Here is an 8920-nt window from a genome sequence, read left to right as displayed (position 1 = left end):
TCCCCACACGCACACCATGTGACAAGCCCTGCTTCCCATCTATAGCACTGGAGAAGAAAATAAAAGCAATGTAAAACAATTGCACCAAGAAGTAAAACAAAGGTAAGCCATCTGAGCCAAAGGTTAAGAAATATAAAAGTCGAAATGCATCAAGGTGATTGATAGTGGAAAGAGGAAGCCAAAAAGTCTCATGTGGGTAGGGCATGCAGTGTCACCTTACCTAAAAGGAAGCAGCCACTCACTTTCAGAGGTGAAGGTAATGTGTCGCGCTTCCATTTCTTTTACCAAGAAGAATACGCCGCCAGCAATCAGAGCCTCGGTTTCCTCATCTATGAAAAGCAGGTAACACAGTCCTTTGTGGGTTCCAGTAGGTAAGTGGGAGAGAGTAATTGTGTGAAAGATGCATTGTGCAGGAGCAAGGCAAGGAAGAGCATGAGATCCCTCCCCCCTCACCCCAGGGGCAGTCAAGCCTGGCATGGCCAATAGGTGGCATGCACCATGGTCAGAATGACTGCCTGTTTCATTTTGGCTTCCTTAGTTCATCCAGCTACAAGAGACTGTCCGCTGCAAAAGGGGAGCTGGAGAGGAAGACAAGGGAGCTGTGGGCAGGAGAAAGCTTTGCAGACACTAAGATCTGGTCTTTTGTTGGAATCGGTCTTTTTGTTCACATCTTACCAACACTTCCCATGTTCCAGCTCCATTCAGGAGCTGAGTACTGACAAATAGGAGTGTCCTAACGTAAGACAAGTGGAGCCCTCTGGGCTGCAAGCTGGGCAAATAAGGGCCCAACCCACTGTTGACTTGACTGGTCCAGGTCTTCCAGCAAGATGAGCAGTGACACTGATGGAAAGAGTGTGACACCTAAAATCTGTACCTTGAAAAAACTCCCAGAGGGTAATGCACATATATACTATACTGAAGATGCTACCATAGTATTTTAAGCCATTACCAGTTGTCAGCTCCACCCACCTAACACCAATATGTCAACGTTTAGTGCCTCTTTCTGACAGTGTCAACAGGGAGGTGAATCTGGAGGGGTCTGGTTGGTGAGAGGCAGAGTTGGTCTTCTTCTTCTTACCCATGAGCTCCCTGATGCAGCTCCCTCTGGCTCCAAGAGAGTTCATTCTTTCTTTATTCACAGGCAGCCTGGGTGGAGCAGGGTCCCAGGAAACCCCATGCACTGACAAGCTAGTCCTGTGCCACTCCAGGGTCAACCTGGGTTTAGTGACAGTAAATAGCATGAAGGCAGAATTTTCTAGAACGTGTATAGTTTACATGAGCCTGATGATTTCCAAGTTCTCCATTTCTTCCTTCATCAGACAAAGATTTCACTTATCCAGGGCAGGAATGTGTCCAGATTGCCAGCCTTACCATGCAGACCACAGAAAGGGAAGCGGGGCTCAAAGGCGTTGGTTAAAGCTAGTCTGACCACCAGGTGGCGCTCAAGTCCTCTCTTTCATTTATTCAGCTGCCAGCATTGTGTGGGTTTGAGTTCTAGATAACGTCCTGTGCTTTGAGGGTGCCATGTAACAAAAAAGGCTGGAGGTATGGCTCAGCCAGTAAGCCCGATGGCAATCCCCAGAATCCACATTAAAGCTGGCTGGGGTGCACATCTGTAATCCCAGCACTCCTGTTACAAAATGGGAAAGAGAGTCAGGAGGATAGACCTGAAGCTCACCAGCCAGCTAGTCTAGAGTACACTTCTTGGCACAAACAAGAAAGACCGTACCTGAACAAGGTGGAAAGCAAGAGCCCAGCCTGGAGAGATGTCCCCTGATGCCCCCACTCAAAAGCCCATAGTGGCATGCACCTGAACATGGAAGGGGTGCACTAATACTAATCCAAATTTTTATATAAAGTTTATTTTCCTCATGAAATTTAAACTATAGTAGTTAGAGGTGCCAGGAAGAATAGACAATAGGAAATTAAGGAAGAATTGACAAATACTGGCATCTTCCTGTGTTTCAAGAAATGAGAAGGGGAATATTTATAACAGTGGCTCCTAGTTTCCAATCTTAAGCTGGTTTCATGTATTTTGGCAGGTTTCTTGTTTCTGATACTCAAAACAAATTCTGACACCATTCCTTCCCTTGGGGGGTCTCTGAGGAAGTCACTGATGCTATGATGTGTCAATGGGAAACACAGAAATGGGTTCCATTCCTTGTTGTGTTTATATTGGCCAACAGAAAAGAGGGCTTTTTTGTCCAGTATTAATGCTGACTTAACCAAGAAGAGAAATCTGAACACAGATATAGGCAGACACAAGGAAGCATCATGTGGGCATGAAGAGGGCCATCCATCAGCTAATGAGAGGGGCCTGGGACTAAGCCCGGCCTTACAGCCTCAGAAGGAACCACCCATGCCAATACTGATGGATGTGGCTAAACTTCAGAGCTGTGAGACAATACATCTAAGGTCTAAGTCTTATAGCCTGTGTCTTTTTGTGATAGGCCAGCTAGCTCAGCTGGTAGAACATGAGACTCTTAATCTCAGGGTTGTAGGTTCATGACCCACGTTGGGTGCCAAATGTGAATGGAGTTCTTAATTGGTCTAGATAATAAAAAGCTGGAGTCAGATATAGAGGGAAATGCTGAGAGATCAGAGAGAAGGAGCAAGCCACAGCACACCTTACCTCCTAAACATCTCAGCATACAAGAGAGCAATTTCCTCTTTCTTCCTGCTTATATCCTGATTCTGCCCAGCTACCTCACTTCCTATCTGTCTGTGCAGACCTCCAGACCTCTGTGGTTAGCTAGTAGCATGCTCCATTCTCTGACCTTGTTTGTACAAGCAAGATATCACCATAGTTTCTTTGATGAAGGGTAAGAACTACTTATGTTTGGGAGTAAAGATAAGTACTTAGAATGCAGTTTGAAGTTATATTGGTTTAGGAAACTGGCAGAAGAAGGTTCTTCTCTAAAGTCTATGACCTTATCACCCACAGGTAGTTAGCTAGGTTTACAGAACTAGGCATGAATTCACTACCACTGAGTAGCCCTTAAATCCAATTAGACAGCTGTTTGTTGCCCCCCAAGTTATAACTGCCACTATTGCACCCTTGGGAGCATCTGCCTATGCCCGTTATTGTTGTGGTTTGCAGGCTGGATAGGACTATTGAATGCTTTCCTCCTTTGGCCATTTGCAGAGATTCAGATCTGTCACTGTGGGTGGTTTCAAATGCCCATTCCAGGCTCAATCTCTCCCCATTGCCTCTCTCTGCCTCTTCTTTGTGGATAAGATAAAAAGCTTTTAGCTACTTATCCAGGACCATGCCTGTCTACCTGCAGCCACACTCACCACATGGTGATCATAGACTCTACTACCCTCTGGAACCATGAGCCCCAAATCAAATGCTTCCTTTTGTAAGTTGACTTGGACATGGTGTCTTAAATAAATAAGACAGTCAATGAAAGAAAAACACATGTCACGACACTTTACTCTGTTTAAATGAGTCTGTGTTTATAATTTCTTTGAGGCAAAAGGATCTTAATAAGTAATAAGGCTGAAGATGGAGCTCAGTTGTGCAGTGCTTGCCCACTGTATGCGATACTTTGGGTTCAGTCTCCAGTAATGAAAGGAAGGAAAGAAGGAAGGAAGGAAGGAAGGAAGGAAGGAAGGAAGGAAGGAGAAGAAGAGAAGGAGAAGGAGGAAGAGGAGGAGGAGAAGAAGAAGAAGAAGAAGAAGAAGAAGAAGAAGAAGAAGGAGAAGGAGAAGGAGAAGGAGAAGGAGAAGGAGAAGGAGAAGGAGAAGGAGAAGGAGAAGGAGAAGGAGAAGGAGAAGGAGAAGGAGAAGGAAGAAGAAGAAGAAGAAGAAGAAGAAGAAGAAGAAGAAGAAGAAGAAGAAGAAGAAGAAGAAGAAGAAGAAGAAGAAGAAGAAGAAATGTTAAGATCATGCAGAGCCATTAAGATGACTCAGTGGGTAAGGTTGCTTGTTATACAAACTTGATTATCTGAGTTTGATTCCTGGAACACTCATTAAAATTCAAGATCTGGTGCCACACACCCATAATTCCAGCATTCTTAAGGCAAGATAGAAGACAAAGACAAGAGAATTATGAGGAAGCAGGCTCACAGGAAAACAAGAGACTGTCTCAACACAATGAGAGAAGTGACTCCTAATGTCTTGTGGCATGCACACACCCTCATTCACACATTTCATACACACACATACACACATGGGGGGAGAGAAAATCAATTTTGGAATTTAAATAATGAAAATCTTAAAGTTTCTAGGTCCCTAATCCCAAAGGTATTGATGTGAATAATGCTTGTTGAATTTTATGTAGACTGGCTGTGTTACATGAATACACCTAAATTTAAAAAGAACTGATCATTTCTTCTCTCTTCCTGTTCCTCTCCCCTAATAATTAACACATATGACAGGCACTCCTCTAAGTAATGTATATATACTTTTTAATTATCACAACAAGCATATGGAATCAATTCTGTTCTCATCTTCAGATGTGGAAGTAGAAACAGTTGATATAGTAAGTGCAAAGGATCCATATGGAGCACTGACCTCATCTGTGTGCATCTCATCTGAAGTGTCTTTGTAAAAAAAGATCTTCCATCTGAAAAGTGCTTGCTGTGTGCTAGGTGTTAGGAAACGTCTCCCAAACCTTATTCCATACCAAATCTGAATTGAATTAGGAAGCCATTGGTGCCTTTTTATGGGCGCAACAAAGACCAAACTACAGGAAGACTTTATATCATTCCAGAGACAATTTTTTCCAGATATGGTTGATACGATTGACCAGGTAATGGAAAAAAATGGAAGTTCTTTCCACACGACCAAGACCCAGTTCCTTGGGAGAACAGCTTCAGGTCTTCATATATATATTCCCTAGGTGAAAATATAAAATCAGAAATGGAGGCACATCAGCATTTTTATCCCAGATTCAACAAAGATTAGGAGGGTAAGAGCACTGGGAAAGCCAGGCCAGGACCCTGGAGGCCCTCTATTCTCCAACAACACTTCCCACACTGGAGCAATGGAAAAGCACTTCAACAGGCACTGTGTGTGATCACCTTCATCAAACAATCAATGCAGTCAATATCCAGCCTGTATCTCAATCCCTGGGTCAGGTTCTCTACAGATTTAGTTAGATAATCCTGTTAATGATCTCACAGAACTAACCTTACAATAACCGCCCAACATCATTTATTGATAAGATGCCCAATTCAAGGATGCAATGGCTTGCCTAAGGTTTCTTCTTGCAAGTGGCAGATCCAGTATTTAAACCCAAACCTTTAGAACTACAAAGACCCTACCTTCTGCCCATACATAAAATTGTATCTTTTCATTAGAGTCCCAAATGAAACAGCTAACAGAGTCTATCTTTGTGTGTTGAGCCTCTCAAGAATTATCTCCTGTAACACTAGCCTGCAAACAAAAGCCTTAGAGCTTATCATTTTCATTTTACAAATAAAGTGAGGGATGGAGCAAGGGGATCATCCAGGAAGAGACAGGTGTTGTAGGCAGAACTGAGACCCACACCGATGAGACAGATCTCTATGGCTCTAGAGCAAGGGTCTTAGCTATGAAACTATGTGGTCCTTCAGCTGTCATATAGATGAAAATGAAGAGTGCAAACTGGGAAAGGGGTAGCAGGTTAGCTGTGGAAAACTTACGGAGACCCCACCTCTCTTCTCCTGTCCCACCTGGAGTAGCCCACAAACACTGGGAAGGTTCTACACAATCCTTTCTCTAGCTGGCTGCCCCTTCTGGAAGCCTGCATTGCTTTCTGCCCTCTCCACTGAACGTCTCCTCCCCCCACAGCATCATCCAACTCCTGGAGTTATCTGCTCAACATTCTCCCCAGCCAGGGGCCAAGTTCAACTGCTGTGTGCCGAGTACTGGGAAGGACTGTCACAGAGAGCAGACTCTACGTGTCTGTTTTCCTATGTAGACCTAGACAACTGTGTCCTTCATAGTACCAGGTAAGACAAGTCCTCTATGTCTCTCTCTGTCTCTGTCTCTCTGTCTCTGTGTGTGTTTGTGTGTGTGTGTCTCTCTGTCTCTGTGTGTGTGTGTGTCTGTCTCTCTGTCTCTGTGTGTGTGTGTCTGTCTCTCTGTCTCTGTGTGTGTGTGTGTGTCCACCTGTCTGTCTTCATGCATTTATATATTCCACAAAAGGCTTAAACTTGAGAGTCCAGTTTTAAGTTCTGGGAATGCCACCTTCAAATTATGTAACCTTGATCAAATCACTTAACTTCTTTAACATTTCCTTTCTTTAATTACAATATCACGATGGGCATGTTGGTGAGAGGAATACCTGGACACATATATGAGCTGTGGTTAGCACAGCGGCTGGCTCAAAGAAGGGGACTGATGTATTAGGGAAGGAGTAGAGAAGACAGAGACAGGAGGAGTCACTGAAGAAAAAAGGCTTCGCTTTCTTTAAAGCGAATGCCTTTAACCTGGTAAGGCTTGTGCTGAGCAAGCATGAGGACCTGAATCTGATCTCTATTACCAATACAAAAGTCCAGGTAAGGTGTCCTATGCCATGTGCCTTGTGTTTGTAGCTTTTTTTGTCAACTGGACACAGGTTAGGTCATCTATAAAGAAGGAAGGAACTTCAACTGAGAAAATGCCTCCATCAGATTGACTAGAAAACAAGTCTGTAGGGCATTTTCGTGATTAATGATTGATTTAAGAGTAGTGTCAACGCTAGGCATCTTGCCTGGTACTAAAAAAAGTTGGGAAAGCCATGAAGAACAAGCCAACAAGCAGCATTCCTCCATGGTTCCTGGTCCTGTTTGTGTTCCTGCTCTGGCTTCCCTCAGTGAGTAAGCATTATCAGGACATGTAAGCTAAATAAACTATCTCCTCTCCAAGCTACTTTTGGTCGTGGTGTCCATCACAGCAACAGAAAGCAAACTGTAATCTCTATAAACCCAGTGCCAGGAATCAGAGACTGAAGGATCTCAGAGGCTTGGGGACTCAGAGACAGAAGGATCCTTGGGGCTTGCCAACCAACTTATCTAACCAAGTCAGTCAGCACTAGTTTCAGTAAGAGACCTTGTCTCAAAAAATAAAGTGGAGAGGTATTGAGGAAAACACTTGACATTACCCTCTGACCTCCATGTGTGTGAGCATGTTAACACCACACACACACACATACACACACACAGACAGAGAGAGAGACAGAGAGCGAGACAGAGAGAGAGAGGGAGATTCAGAACTGTTGGTAGTTAAAAGATACCTCAACCTCAACATTTTTAAATTCTTAGTATGTTCCAGGCTCTGTGCTGGCAAAGTGTTTATATCACTAATAATCATGGAAATCAGTGTGGTAGGTATCACCTTTATTCTGCAAATTACAGGGACCAAAACCACAGATCCAAAAGTCAAATACTGGCTCTGTGACTGGGTTCCCCTATAACACATTAAATGTGCCAGTCTGTTAAGGAACATTTTGTATCCAAAGATTTATTGAATACATTTGATTCCTGAAACTTCTCAAGGTACTACATCCATGAGTCTAGAATCCTGGGTCCAGACCCCCTCAAGTCCACATGGCCAAATTGCTTCCAGAATACACTGTAAAACATTCCAAAGCATTGGACTTTTTCATTCCATAGTGTCTTCAGAGTATATCCTCTAAGAGGGCTGACAGGATCTAAAACCATATGTGGAACCCTGATAATAAGTGTCCCATAATGAAAGAGAAAGTGTTCTATGGTTCAGACATTCTATAGACACATAGATTTTTCTCTTTCCAGTTTCCATTTCCCAGATTTTTTGAAATGTGACAAGGTAAGAATCTACCATTGCATTGGATATTTAGTGTCTGCCAACAAACACTATGGTGAATAGATAGAAATTCATCTATATATAAAATAGCATTAATGTAATTATTGCTATGTAGATATATAGTCATAGATAGTGATATATAGAGATGCAATTTTAGATATTGATACACAGTTACAGAAATTGACCCAGCTATTATAGAGAGAGAGAGAGAGATCTGCACACCTCAGGAGGATAGACAGAAATACATAGACACGGATGTCCCTTAAAGCTATAACGTGCTCTGTGGTGGGTGCTGTATCTACATATTTCAGTGTAAAAGCTGCTCTGCATCATCTAATTCAGGTGTCAATTCCCACTTAGTCCCTCTAACCCTGTTGCAGAGCTGAAGATGCTATTACTTTAGGTCAGACTTCATTACTCCATTTCCCTGGAGAGAGAATTAGCCAGCAATAGCTCCTACTTCCAGAGTACTTACCTGTGCTGGGCCTTGCCGAATGTCAACTGTTACCACAGTTGCTTAGATCAATAGGTGCTGTTGGTCCATCTGTGTTTGAGAGCAAGGTTAAGTAAATTGCTCTGAGATACATAGATGGTAAGTGGAGAGACTGGAATTTGAACCTGTGCTTTTTGATTGCTAAAGGCTCTCCTCTTGGCTGCGCTTAATTGTCCTCATCTAGGCACTCCTGTGTTTGCAAACCCACATGACAAACATGAAATCAGAACCGCAAACTATTTGTAAGAGAATGTCATTATTTCTTCTCTATTTGAACAAGAATATTGCCATGAAAAATTAACACAGACAGTGACTTGACAAAAATCTGTTATCTCAAAGTTCTGAATATTGAAAGTCTAATATCAATACTTGAGGTCTCTTTTCTTGGCTTATAGATGACTGTTTTCGTGTTCACACTTTGTGTCTGAATGCTAATATCCTTCATTTTTTTGACATTGCCTCCCTCTGTATCCCTGGCTGGCCTCAAACTCACAGAAAGATCTATCTACTTGCCAAGTTCTGGTATTAAAAGTGTGGACTACCAATGCCTGCCTCATTTTTTAAAAAGTAGGCCAACAATAATGTATTCCAATGGCCTCATATTTAACTCAATTACATTTTGAAAGTACCTATCTCCAATTACAGTCACATTATGAAATATTGGGGCTAGTA

The 8920-nt window shown here is 42.7% G+C and overlaps 1 protein-coding gene across 1 annotated transcript in view; it reads left to right on the top strand.

Moving 5' to 3' along the window:
- The first annotated feature begins 214 nt into the window (after positions 1-214).
- The window catches only part of Acsm1 (acyl-CoA synthetase medium chain family member 1), a 33555-nt gene continuing 24849 nt past the window's right edge, over positions 215-8920 (top strand). The window contains exons 1-2 of the mRNA XM_013115758.3: positions 215-342; positions 5779-5939. The gene's annotated coding sequence lies outside the window, so the exon portion shown is untranslated. The remainder of the gene's footprint in view (positions 343-5778; positions 5940-8920) is intronic.

The sequence above is a fragment of the Mesocricetus auratus genome, unplaced genomic scaffold, assembly GCF_017639785.1.
Source record: "Mesocricetus auratus isolate SY011 unplaced genomic scaffold, BCM_Maur_2.0 Super-Scaffold_4256, whole genome shotgun sequence".
In the NCBI taxonomy this organism is placed as follows: Eukaryota; Metazoa; Chordata; class Mammalia; order Rodentia; family Cricetidae; genus Mesocricetus; species Mesocricetus auratus.
The sequence above is the reverse complement of the archived record's forward strand: the minus strand, read 5'-3'. Positions and strand labels throughout refer to the sequence as shown.